Below are 14,601 nucleotides of genomic sequence, written 5' to 3'. Positions count from 1 at the left end.
CTGTTTTTTTTTGCGCTGTGTGACAGTTATAGGTTTAATCACAGAATGACACTTCTATCAGCACGCTAGCAAGTGTCTTAGGTTTTTCTGAATGACACTATCAATAACTTCAATGTAAGATTTTCTTTTTGGGATAGATTTCAAGTAGGCCTGAAATACCACAAACTAGTTATTTTCAGAATGGCAAATTTGGGAATGCTTTTTCAACCCAGAACAAAAAGTCTGCTTTGACGGTCACTACAAATAACTTGACCAGCTAAAACTGTGCAGATTTGGTTGAATAGAGATGTGAGACCTGTTTTTTTTTGCGCTGTGTGACAGTTATAGGTTTAATCACAGAATGACACTTCTATCAGCACGCTAGCGTGTGTCTTAGGTTTTTCTGAATGACACTATCAATAACTTCAATGTAAGATTTTCTTTTTGGGATAGATTTCAAGTAGGCCTGAAATACCACAAACTAGTTATTTTCAGAATGGCAAATTTGGGAATGCTTTTTCAACCCAGAACAAAAAGTCTGATTTGACGGTCACTACAAATAACTTGACCAGCTAAAACTGTGCAGATTTGGTTGAATAGAGATGTGAGACCTGTTTTTTTTTGCGCTGTGTGACAGTTATAGGTTTAATCACAGAATGACACTTCTATCAGCACGCTAGCGTGTGTCTTAGGTTTTTCTGAATGACACTATCAATAACTTCAATGTAAGATTTTCTTTTTGGGATAGATTTCAAGTAGGCCTGAAATACCACAAACTAGTTATTTTCAGAATGGCAAATTTGGGAATGCTTTTTCAACCCAGAACAAAAAGTCTGCTTTGACGGTCACTACAAATAACTTGACCAGCTAAAACTGTGCAGATTTGGTTGAATAGAGATGTGAGACCTGTTTTTTTTTTCGCTGTGTGACAGTTATAGGTTTAATCACAGAATGACACTTCTATCAGCACGCTAGCGTGTGTCTTAGGTTTTTCTGAATGACACTATCAATAACTTCAATGTAAGATTTTCTTTTTGGGATAGATTTCAAGTAGGCCTGAAATACCACAAACTAGTTATTTTCAGAATGGCAAATTTGGGAATGCTTTTTCAACCCAGAACAAAAAGTCTGCTTTGACGGTCACTACAAATAACTTGACCAGCTAAAACTGTGCAGATTTGGTTGAATAGAGATGTGAGACCTGTTTTTTTTTTGCGCTGTGTGACAGTTATAGGTTTAATCACAGAATGACACTTCTATCAGCACGCTAGCGTGTGTCTTAGGTTTTTCTGAATGACACTATCAATAACTTCAATGTAAGATTTTCTTTTTGGGATAGATTTCAAGTAGGCCTGAAATACCACAAACTAGTTATTTTCAGAATGGCAAATTTGGGAATGCTTTTTCAACCCAGAACAAAAAGTCTGCTTTGACGGTCACTACAAATAACTTGACCAGCTAAAACTGTGCAGATTTGGTTGAATAGAAATGTCAGGTCTATTTTTTAGGCGCTGGGTGACAGGCTCAACTTGCCCCTGATGTAATATATGGCCAAAAAATAACCACACTATTGATGGTTAAATGCACTTGGGTGACACAGGCTCAGCCTGCAGCTGATGTAGTATATGGCCAAAAAATAATCAGACTGTTGATGGTTAAATGCACTTGGGTGAAACAGGCTCAGCCTGCAGCTGATGTAGTATATGGCCAAAAAATAACCAGACTGTTGATGGTTAAATGCACTTCGGTGACACAGGCTCAGCCTGCAGCTGATGTAGGATATAGCACAAAATAACCACACTATCGATGGTTAAATACACTTGGTGATAGCTCGTGCTGGCGCACCACAAGTCACAAAATGGCCGCCGATCACCCCAGAAAAAAAGTGATCTAAAAACGCTCTGGGCAGCCTCAAAAAAGTGAGCAAGTCAATAATAGCACTTCAATGATCCACAGCTGCAGATCGATCACAGAATGAAGTCTTTTGGAGGAGTTAATCTGCCTAATCTCGCCCTAACGTCGCAGCTGCAACCTCTCCCTATGCTTGAATCAGCAGAGTGACGTGCAGCGCTACGTGACCCAAGCTTATATAGAGGCTGGGTCACATGCTGCACTGGCCAATCACAGCCATGCCAATAGTAGGCAAGGCTGTGATGGCCTCTTGGGGCAAGTAGTATGACGCTTGGTGATTGGCTGCCTTGCAGCCTTTCAAAAAGCGCCAAGAAAGCGCCGAACACCGAACCCGGACTTTTACGAAAATGTTCGGGTTCGGGTCCGTGTCACGGACACCCCAAAATTCGGTACGAACCCGAACTATACAGTCCGGGTTCGCTCATCCCTACTTATCGCCTTTTTTCCCTGACTGAGCTAATTTCTCTTCTGCCTGTGCTTTAGAAGCTCTTATAACTTGTTTGGCCTCTCTCTGCCTAATCTTATAAATTTGCCTGTCATCCTTGTTTTTTTTTTTTTATAATTCCTAAATGCTATCTTTTTGTTTTTAATGATTTTGGCCACTTCTGCTGAGTACCACAGTGGTCTCTTCCTTTTTTTTTGCTTTTACTGACAAGCCTAATGCAATTTTCTGTTGCCTTCAATAGAGCCACTTTTAAGTAGTCCCATTTCTCCTGGACTCCAATGAAACTGTTCCAATCTGATAGGGCCTCGTATACCACTAATCTAAATTTAGAAAAGTCAGTTTTTCTAAAATCTAAAACTTTTGTTTTTGTGTGGTGTGACTCAGTCACGGTACTTATAGTAAACCACACTGACTGGTGATCACTAGATCCCAAGCTTTCCTCTACAGTAATATCATATACCAAATTCCCATTTGTGAATACTAAATCTAAAACAATTGAATATGTTGCTGTAAAGTTGACGAGAATGTCAATCCTCCCTCCGATACATTCAACTCATGTTGTGACAATATGCTAGCAGATAAATTCATTATTTGTAATTCATTTTTCCCCTATTGAATCTCGCGGGGTAGCGGCGATTTATGGTGTCTTCGGCCCGCCCTGCGTTTTTTGCCGTCTGCTTGTGTGAAATAGGCTCTTGTGCAGAGGGATTTATAGTTTTCTTCACCTGTGGTTGATCCACATCACACTCTGACTCCAAAGAGTCAGCCTCCGTAGAGCTGAAGGAAACCTTGCCGCGATTAGCTTTTTTGGAACGTGAGCCTCTTAATATTGAGTGCGGTGTATGTGCTCTCATTTCTGCCCAAGTGTAAACTTCTTTGCGGCTATAATCCAGCAGATCACGGTTAAATTTAGACTGCTTCATTTGGATGAGTGCATCTTCAGTTTGTTTGAGATCCTCTTTTAATTTGTCATCAAACTTTAGGAATTCAGGGCTATTGACATAATCAAGAAGTGAGACCTGTGTGATTTTGATCTCCTTTCTGAGATCTTCCAGTGTTTGTCTTTCATTGCGGATCATCAAGTCCATCAATTTTAGTGAGCAGCTGGATAAGATGGATTCCCATTCTTCTAAAAACACATCAGAGTAAATTGTAGAAGGTTTCTTCTTTAAGCGTAAGCCCCTTGGGATCATATGTTTTTCAATATATTTCTGCAATGAGGTGTAATCCCACCATGTATGGAGCTCTTTTAGTAATAGTTTCTCCAGTGTAGACATAAGTGTATTTGAATTCAAGCTGTCCTGGATGTCCTGCTGTGGTTTTTCAAAGATAGCATACATTTTTTGGAATCTTTCTTGTTCGTCCTCCATGGGACGCAAAGACACATGCGCCATTATATCACCAGTTTGCAGGAAAATTATAGTGCAGGAGGATTGCTCACCGAGTTAGGAACAATCCTTTCAAAAATAAAGTATAATTAGAGCAGCTCTCACCTGCCTGGAAATTCCAACCTTTAGGGCACGGAACCGCTCCCTCACCCGGACTGGGAGCAATGAGGAAAAGTGAAAAAGAGGAGCTGTCCAGCCTTTCTTTGTGGAATTCCAAAAGCACTTTATTAAATATCAAATATTAAAAACATCCAAGTACAGGTTGCATCAGTCTATGTGTTTTCGGGCAGAAAAACAATTTTAGCCCTTACTCATGACCGCTAAAAATACACTGAATCTCCTATAAAGGTGTTGGATGTTTTTAATATTTGATATTCAATAAAGTGATTTTGGAATTCCACAAAGAAAGGCTGGACAACTCCTCTTTTTCACTTACATTCACCAATATATTATCCAACTCGTCCAATTGAATCATCGGGCATTCCATTCTCCAGGCCTTTTTCCCAGAAGAATATAGATTAGTAAAACATGCTTTAAGTAAGTGTTTATAACAATGAGAGATCTTGACCCTCTGTGCTGGCTATACTATTAAATCATGCTAAAAAGTGGAAGTATCTATGTGAAAGAGGGATTTATCTTTTATACTAGAAAGTGTTGAACGTAACTGAAGATACCGAACCCAAGATACATTAGATATATTTTCCCTTTGTACTAATCTGAGAAAGAAAAAATGTACCGATTCCCAACTACCTGTGCGAGATAAGAAAGATTATTCTTTTGCCAATACTGATCCGCAGCCAATTCATCTAAGGCCTGTAGATGATAATTATGCCAGAGGGGCGTACAGCAAAGGGATCCCTTTATTCCAAACCAGTTTCTAATAATACTTCAGAACTTAATGAGTAGTTTCGCTTCGCAGCCGCTCTATATTCCTGTTGGGGAGTAATTAATTGGCCAGATTCCAATAATGCAAAAATATTATTATATAAAGAGCTCTTAACCAAAATTCTACAAAGTGGGCTCTTCTCCAATTCATAATATAGCTCTAACTGTGATGCTATAAAATAGCCCTTGAAACAAGGAAGATTTAATCCTCCCTGTTCCATCGGCTTGTAAAAATACTCCAATTTTAGCCTTAATCGCTTTCTCCCCCAAAAGTAAATAATAATTCTCTCAATTAATTTAAAGAATTTATCTTCAATCCATACTGGGATTTTATGAGGATATACAGTAGTTGGGGCAAAATCACAATCTTCACCAGGGATATTCTATCGGCTCTAGATAAAGGGAGTCGGAGCCACGTCCTTATTTTAGATCTCAACTTAGTTATCAATGGGATCAAATTAAGCTGTAAAAAATCCTCAATCTTAGAAGAAATAGCAATCCCCAGATATTCAAGTGAATCAGAGATCATCAAGTTACTAAACAGCTCCTCAGTAAGAGGCTGTAATCCATCTATGGGGAGAAGAATAGTTTTAGACCAATTAATATCAAAACCCGAAACTTCACTGAAGAGTTAACAACTCGAATAACCCTCGACAGTGTAGTGTTGGTCTGTTGTATGTAAAATAAAACATCATCGGCATATAAAGAAATACATTCTCCTGTTCCCAACGTCCCAAACCCTTTAATCCCAGGATCCTGCCTGACCCTAATGGCAAGGGGCTCAATATAAATATCAAATAACAAGGGGGAGAGTGGGCACCCTTGACGCGTACCTCTCTCCAAAAAAAAAAAAAACCTTGTTAGCATGTTATTAATATTCAGCCTCGCCCTGGGGTATTTATACAAAAGCTTAAAGGGGTTCTCCGGGCTTTTAATATTGATGACCTATCCTCAGGATAGGTCATCAATATCCGATCGGCGGGGGTCCGACACCCCTGCCGATCAGCTATTTGAAGAGGAGGCACGCGCCGTGCCAGCGCTGCCTCCTCTTCATTGTTTACCTTCTCGCCATCGCCTCTGTAGCGGTGAGCAAGTGTAATTACTCCTAACCGTCCCATTCATTTCAATGGGACGGATCGCTCCTATACAAATGTATGGGAACGATCCGTCCCATTGAAATGAATGGGACGGTTAGGAGTAATTACACCTGCTCACTGCTGCAGAGGTGATGGGCGAGAAGGTAAACAGTGAAGAGGAGGCAGTGCTGGCACGGCGCGCGGCTCCTCTTCAAACAGCTGATCGACGGGGGTGTCGGACCTGAGGATAGGTCATCAATATTAAAAGCCCGGAGAACTCCTTCAACCATTTTTATGAACTTAATACCAAATCCCATCTTCTCTAATACCCTCCAGAGGAATCTGAAATTCACCCTGTCAAAGGCCTTAGAGGCATCCAGAGACAGGATGGACCCACGGGAGGACTGAATATTAGCAAACAGGCGATGCAAATTTTAATGAGTATCCTCATTAGGAATAAACCCATTTTGGTCAGGTTGTATAATGGATGAAATAACTTTAGACAACCTGTTAGAATCCTTGAAAAGGCTCTGTCATGGATTCTGGGAGACTACCATCCTCTATTGCCTAAATAAGTACCTTCAGAAGACGGGGAAGAACAACTTCCCTATATTTACGATAAAATTCATATGGGAATCCATCAGTTCCTGGAGAAGAGTTTCCCGCACAAGCTTTCAGAGCAGCCTCTAAGAGTCCATTCACACGTCCGTAGTGCATTGCGGATCCGCAATACACCTGACCGGCATCCCATAGAAATGCCTATTCTTGTCTGCAATTGCGGACAATAATAGGATAAGTTCTATTTTTTTCCAGAGCCGCGGACCGGAAGATAGGCGGCGTGCTCTGAAAATGCGGATGTGGACAGCACACTGTGTGCTGTCCGCATCCATTCCATCCCCATAGAGAATGAATGGGTCCTCACCCGTTCCGCACAATTGCGGAACGGATGCGGACCACAATTGCGGACGTGTGAATGGAGCCTAACTCTTGCAAGGAGAGGTCTGCATCAAGGGAGTCTCTTTGAATAACTGTAAGAACTGGAAAAGAAATATAATTCAGATATGAATCAATTGCTTCTTCTGAGATAGTATTTTCTGATTTGTACAGTTCCAGAAAATATTTCACAAATGCCTCTTTAATACCTGCCTGATCTTAGAAGATTGTACCTTCGGAAGAACAAATACTAAGTATCTCTATTTTTCGTTCATGATTGGAGATCACCCTGCAAGATGCTACCAGATGATTGAATATGGGGATCCCTTCAGCAACTCTGAGAAGGTAGGTCCTGGGGAAAAGAGGACACTGGTAGCTTTCCTCTGTACCCAGGGCCGTCTTTAATATTGATTGGACCCTGGGCAAGAATTTACTTGGGCCCTCTGGATCCCGCCTTCCCATACCCTATTATGCAATCACGCCAACACACAAAAAAAAAATCCACAGACCTCGTAGAGTAGTAAACTTTAATAATGATGAGTGGCCACTAGAGGTGTTCATTGGCAGTAATGTAAACACTGCCTTTTTTCTGAAAAGGCAGTGTTACATTACAAAGCTTGCAGAGAAATGCTATAGACACCAGAACTACTACGTTTAGCTGTTGTGGTTCTGGTGACTATAGTGTCCCTTAATATAGAGAAAAAAAAAAAAGAATTAGCATCAAATAAAATGGCTGTATCATTATTCTAAAAATTAAAAAAGCACAACTTCTGACACAAATATATAGTATTTTGCAGATTACTTTTTTTTTTTTTTACAATGTGCAGATAGTACTGTACTACTAACCCCTCCAACCACCCCTACATACAGGGTAATACAGCGCCACATACCTCTTATTTCAAGTGACGTCTCTTTGATGTAGATGTTCTCTTTCCTCATCTTCTCCTTTCAGACCTTCAGACCAGACCACCATTTTTCAGCCATTTCTCGTCTCTGCAGTTTGACAAACAAAATATTAGTTTACTACTTTTAAATAATCCTCCCGTCTTCTGGAAAAATCATCCTACCACCCCCAAAACTGTGCTGCTGTGCTTCCCAATACTATACTGCAGAAACAGATAAACCCCCTGATAATACTAGTACCATGCAGATAGTGCCCTTCAATAATTTTTGGCACACAGTGCCCTAAAATAACTGCACCCAGCTAAAAGTGCCTCTGACACTAATAGTGTAAACATAACGTCCCCCAAAAATAATTGTGGTAAGCTGATACTGTGCCAAGGTGCCCCCACAGTAATAGTGCTCCCAAAAATCCCACCAATAGGAATAATTCTCTGCTAGAGCACACATGGTAGTAATAGTGCTCCTACAGTGTCCCCAACATGTCCCCACTGTGCCCCAGAACTAAAAATGCTCCCATAGTGCCCATACTAGTAATCATGTTCCCCATAGACCCCCAGTAGTAATAAAGCCCATCATAATGCCCCCCAGAAGTAATAATTCTCTTTATAATGTGACAGTGCATAAAATGCCCCCTTTTAATGCCCCCAGTTGAGCTACTGTCCCCATAGTGCCCCATAATGTGCCAGTATAAAATGTCCCTATACAGAGCCCCCCATATAAAATACTCCTTCTTTGTGGCCTTAGTAGAAGCCCTCATAGTGTTCCTCTCCCCCCTTCCCCTATATAAAATACTCCTTCTTTGTGGCCTTAGTAGAAGCCCTCATAGTGTTCCTCTCCCCCCTTCCCTCATATAAAGTACCCCTTCTTTGTGGCCTCAGTAGAAGCCCCCATAGTGTTCCTCTCCCGCTTCCCCCATATAAAATACCCCTTCTTTGTGGCCTCAGTAGATGCCCCCATAGTGCCCCCGATAATATGCCAGTAAGAAGTGCCCCCATTGTGCCACCCAATAATGTGCCAGTAAAAAGTGCCACCAATAATATGCCAGTAAGAAGTGCCCCCATAGATGCCCCCACAGTGCCCCCCAATAATGTGCCAGTAAGATGTTCCCCCATAAATGCCCCACAGTGCCCCCCAATAATGTGCCAATAAGATGTGCCCCCATAGATGTCCCCCCAATAATGTGCCAGTAACAAGTGCCCCCATAGATGCCCCCAATCATGTGCCAGTAACAAGTACCCCCATAGATGCCCCCAATCATGGGCCTGTAACAAGTACCCCCCTAGATGCCCCCCAATCATGTGCCAATAACAAGTGCCCCCATAGATGCCCCCCCAATCATGTGCCAGTAACAAGTGCCCCCATAGATGCCTCCCAATCATGTGCCAGTAACAAGTGCCCCCATAGATGCCCCCCAATCATGTGCTAGTAACAGATGCCCCCCAATCATGTGCCAATAACAGATGCCCCCCAATCATGTGCCAGTAACAAGTGCCCCCATAAATGCCAGAAAATTATGTGAACTGGGTATCTTAAAACATAACTTTTACTATGTCTTTTAAAAATAGGTATAGAATACACCACATTGTTGTGAGACAAAACACAATTAGGTAAAAGCGCCACTTACTAATTCCACAGGTTAAATGGAAAAGAAAAAAGGGTGGATCTTACTACATCCAGTAGAGAGATCTACACCTGGTGGCGTGATGGTCCTTTTGTAGAATGGCAGAAGAACACTTGTGACCGGCACTCTTGTAGTAAAGGCAATTGTTTGTTCTCCTGTTGTACCCTAAACAAAGCCCTACCTATGTCAAGGGTAAGGGGCTAAACAGGTTTCCTGCCTAACAAACACAGAGCACAGGCCCCGATAGGGGCGACCCCATACGGAACATTTCCCTGTTTTAGAGTCTAATGCCTACTAATACCCTATTTATAAAGCCCTACATGCCATGTTTCGTCCCGAATTGCCGGAACTCATCAGGGGACTTCAATGAACTTTAAGGGAATACTGAGAAAGAAAAGGGAAACACAAAATACACAAAATATTGGTCACTAACAGTCCTGGGTAACGGACTACATATAAGGCTAAATGCTAGATCATCAGTGTGAAGATCTACTTACTAGAATCGACTGAAGTTAGATTCCCCGTCGTATTCACTGTATGGACTATCAGTGGCAAACGTCCATACTAGGTGTAGGGAAGTGTCCCCTGTACACCTGTGTCTCGCCGCAATTTGTGGTGGTTTGTGAGAGCAATAATGTGCCAATAAGATGTGCCCCCATAGATGCCCCCCAATAATGTGCCAGTAACAAGTGCCCCCATAGATGCCCCCCCAATCATGTGCCAGTAAAAAGTGCCCCCATAGATGCCCCCAATCATGTGCCAGTAAGTAGAACCATATAAAAAAATAAACACTTATACTTACCTCCATCAGGCTGGCAGCGATGCGATGCAGGCCTCTTCTGGCCTGTGTCCCACGCTGTACAGGTCTGCAGCCTATGAGAGGAACGGGAAAGGGAGACGCCTCTCCCTCCCCTGCCCCGCTGCAGCACATCTATCTGTATCACTGTCCTGAGGACGGCGATACAGATGACTATGGAGATGGGCGCTTCCACAATGGAAGGGAGAAGGGAGACGCCTCTCCCTGTGCCCTGCCGCCGCCCCCCCCCCCACTTGTCACCAGGGCCGCAGCGGGGCTCAGGAGGCAGCTGCCTTGGGCCCCCCAGGAGCAACTGGGCCCGGGGCAGCTGCCCCTTTTGCCCCGCGTCAAAGACGGCTCTATCTGTAACTAGAAGTCATCTCAGCTTTCATTGTGTCTATAATAATAAACTAGAGAGTTTCTTTAATAATCTATCAAGTTTTTTTATATGAACATGGGCTGGTTGAGGGGCTGTACATTGAATATATGTATGTAGTGCAGTAAGTCTACTTGTGCAGAGGTGGGAGACTAGGACCCCAACTTGCTCTGTGGCCCACCGAGGGATTCACCAGTATCCCTGTGGGCCAGTCCGAGCCTGCTCACCCTCCTATTCCCAAGACTTTTCCTGTGTTAATGTCGAATGCTTTCACTCACGACCATAGATTTCTTGAAGGGGAGAGAGGCAGGTCAAACTAGCAACTTCCATCCCATTTAATGGGCAGTTTGGTCCTTTATAGGGCTTTCCCTCTCCATAAACACCAATATTAGGAAACTGGCCTTAATCTCTTACGGACACAGGGCATACAGGTACGCCCTGATGTTCCGGTATTTAAGGACACAGGGCGTACACTAACAGGCAATGCATTACAATACAGATGTATTGTAATAGATTGCAGAGGGGATCAGACCCCCAAAAGTGAACATCAGAAATAAAGTAAAGAATTTTTTTTTCATAAAATTAATAAACTAATAAATTAATAAAGTAAAAAAAGAAAAAAAACACCCCTTTCCCCTTATTTTATAATAGAAAACAGAAGAAAAAAAACACACATATTAGGTATCGCCGCGTCCATAATGACCGGCTCTATAAATATATCACATGATCCACCCTGTCCGATAAATAACATAAATAAATAAAAATAAAAACGGTGTAAAAAAAAGCAATTTTTGTCACCATACATCACAAAAAGAGCCCCTACCTAAGCCAATCGCCCAAAAAATAAAAAACTATGGCATAGAATATGGAGACACTAAAACATAATGGTATTGTGTAAAACTTAAGTAAATAAAAAAAGTATACATATTAGGTATTGCCACGTCCGTAATAACCTGCTCTATAAAAATATCACATGACCTAGCCCCTCAGGTGAACACGGTAAAAACAAAATATAAAAACGGTGTAAAAAAGCAATTTTTTGTCACCTTACATCACAAAAAGTGTAATAGCAAGCGATCAAAAAGTCATACGCACCCCAAAATAGAGCCAATCAAACCGTTATCTCATCCCGCAATAATCATACCCTACCCAAGATAATCGCCCAAAAACTGAAAAAACTATGGCTCTCAGACTATGGAGACACTAAAACATGATTTTTTTTGTTTCAAAAATGAAATCATTGTGTAAAACTTACATAAATAAATAAAAAGTAGACATATTAGGGATCGCATCGTCCATAATAACCTGCCCTATAAAAATATCACATGCGCTAACCCCTCAGGTGAATACCGTAAAAAAAATATAAAAGCCAATTTTTGTCACCTTACATCACAAAAAGTGTAATAGCAAGCGATCAAAAATAAATGTTATACGCACCCCAAAATAGCGCCAATTAAACCGTCATCTCATCCCCTAAAAAATGAGCCCCTACACAAGACAGTCGCCCAAAAAATAAATATAACTATGACTTTCAGAATGTGAAGACATTAAAGAATCATTTTTTTTTTATGCTTTGTTATGTAAAACTGAAACAAATACCCCAAAAAATAGTCATATTTGGTATTGTCGCATCTGTGACAACCTGCTCTATAAAAATATCACATGATCTAACCTGTCAGATGAATGTTGTAAATAACAAAAAATAAAAACGGTGCCAAAACAGCTATTTCTTGTTACCTTGCCTCACAAAAAGTGTAATATAGAGCAACCAAAAATCATATGTACCCTAAAATAGTACCAACAAAACTGTCATCCTATCCCGTAGTTTCCAAAATGGGGTCACTTTTTTTGGAATTTCTACTCTAGGGGTGCATCAGGGGGGCTTCAAATGGGACATGGTGTCAAAAATCCAGTCCAGCAAAATCTGCCTTCCAAAAACCGTATGGCATTCCTTTCCTTCTGCGCCCTGCGTGTGCCCGTACAGCAGTTTACGACCACATATGGGGTGTTTCTGTAAACTACAGAATCAGGGCCATAAATATTGAGTTTTGTTTGGCTGTTAACCCTTGCTTCGTAACTGGAAAAAATGGATTCAAATGGAAAATCTGCCAAAAAAGTGAAATTGTGAAATGTTATCTTTATTTTCCATTAATTCTTGTGGAACACCTAAAGGGTTAACAAAGTTTGTAAAATCAGTTTTGAATACCTTGAGGGGTGTAGTTTTTAAAATCGGGTCATTTTTGGGTGGTTTCTATTATGTAAGCCTCACAAAGTGACTCCAGACCTGAACTGGTCCTTAAAAAGTGGGTTTTGGAAATTTTCTGAAAAATTTCCAGATTTGCTTCTAAACTTCTAAGCCTTGTAACGTCCCCAAAAAATAAAATGGCATTCCCAAAATGATCCAAACATGAAGTAGACATATGGGGAATGTAAAATAATAATTATTTTTGGAGGTATTACCATTATAAAAGTAAAGAAATTAAAATTTGTAAATTTGCTAGTTTTTCAATTTTTTTTGTAAATTTGGTATTTTTTTTATAAATAAAAATGAATTTTTTGGATTCCATTTTACCAGTGTCATAAAGTACAATATGTGACGAAAAAAAATTTCAGAGTGGCCTGGGTAAGTAAAAGCGTTTTAAAATTATTCACACATAAAGTGACACCGGTCAGATTTGCAAAAAATGGCCTGTTCCTTAAAATGAAATATGGCCGTGGCCTTAAGGGGTTAAAGTGGTTGTCCGATTCATTTTTCTTTTATTGGAAATTGCTTACTTTCACCATCCAGTGACAGTTTTCCCAGCCAGTGACATATTGTAACTGCAGCAGTGACATTCCGATAACACCAGTAGTGACGTTTCTCAGCTCAGGCCATACACCGCTGAAGTCAGTGATTGGCTGCAGTGGTATATAGGATGTCACCGTTCCAGCCACAAGAATACATCGGTGGCTGCAGCCTGGGGAAGAAGAAGCATCAGTGCTGGATCAGAGGGAGCTGGTGAAGGTAAGGTATTTTTTATTTTTTTACTATTATTTTACCAGCCGCAATAAAAATGGAACTTGGTTAACCCCTTTAAGAACATGTTGCCCTTCTTTCCTACAAGGGATGCCACAGATGCTGAGTAGGGAACTATTTCATTCACCATTTTGTATATTTTCCCACTGTAAATTCAAGTTGTTGGTTAGCAAAATTACAAAATCAGCACTTTGCATTTATTTTGTAACTTCCTATAGATGTTGAGCTCTTATGGACTAATTCTCTTTTTTAATTTCATTTTCTAAGTTATTTCCTTTGCTCTTATTGCTACTACTATTCTTAGACCATTATCTTTGAAACTAAAAGGAAACTGTTACTGCTTTCTCAATATGTAACACAAGGTGGCAGCCTTTCCCTGAGTAGACTCTTTATGCACCAGCCATAATTACTGAAGGCTATAAAACCATGTGGCTCAGGTTTCCCTGGAGGAGTAATAGCACATTTCAGAGATTAGGAAAAAAGACATGTAAATTTAAAATATTTTGATTTTCCTGATGTGAAAACCCATCTTTTAGGCCTCATGCACACGACCGTGCCATTTTTTGCGGTCCGCAAACCGCGGATCTGCAGAAAACGGAAGCTGCCCGTACGCCTTCCTCAATTTGCAGAACGGAACGGGCGGCCCATTGTAGACATGCCTATTCTTGTCCGCAAAACGGACAAGAATAATAGGACATGCTATATTTTTTTTGCGGGGCCTCAGAACGGAGCAACGGATGCGGACAGCACACGGAGTGCTGACCGCATCTTTTGAGGCCCCATTGAAGTGAATGGGTCCAAATCCGAGCCGCAAAAACTGCAGCTCGGATGCGGACCATAACTACGGTTGTGTGCATGAGGCCTTACTCCACTTTATTACACTTTGCAATTTACACTATATTTCAGTGAATTCCCTAAACCAATATCTCAGGGACATAATTCTCTGGGCATGCTGTCTCTTCAGTACTCAAAATACGGTACTTGTGTACAGTCATGACCATCACACTTGTCTCAGGTAGTGCACCAAAATCATAGTTGCAGACTAAGAACTGGTTTGAGAGAGGCTCTAGGTGCAGAGATGTAGACTTTTTTTATACATAAGCCCACACTTCAAAATACAGATCACCAGTGTCGGACTGGGGTACTTAGGGCCCACCAGTGTAACTGATTCTGGGGGCCCGCCTTAGGGCTCCTGTACACAAACGTATTTTTTTCCATGTCCGTACCTTTCCCTTCACTTTAATGGGGCTGCAAAAGAAAAGACCCTGTGTG

Source organism: Bufo bufo, chromosome 2 (assembly GCF_905171765.1).
Source record: "Bufo bufo chromosome 2, aBufBuf1.1, whole genome shotgun sequence".
NCBI lineage: Eukaryota > Metazoa > Chordata > Amphibia > Anura > Bufonidae > Bufo > Bufo bufo.
The sequence above is the reverse complement of the archived record's forward strand: the minus strand, read 5'-3'. Positions refer to the sequence as shown.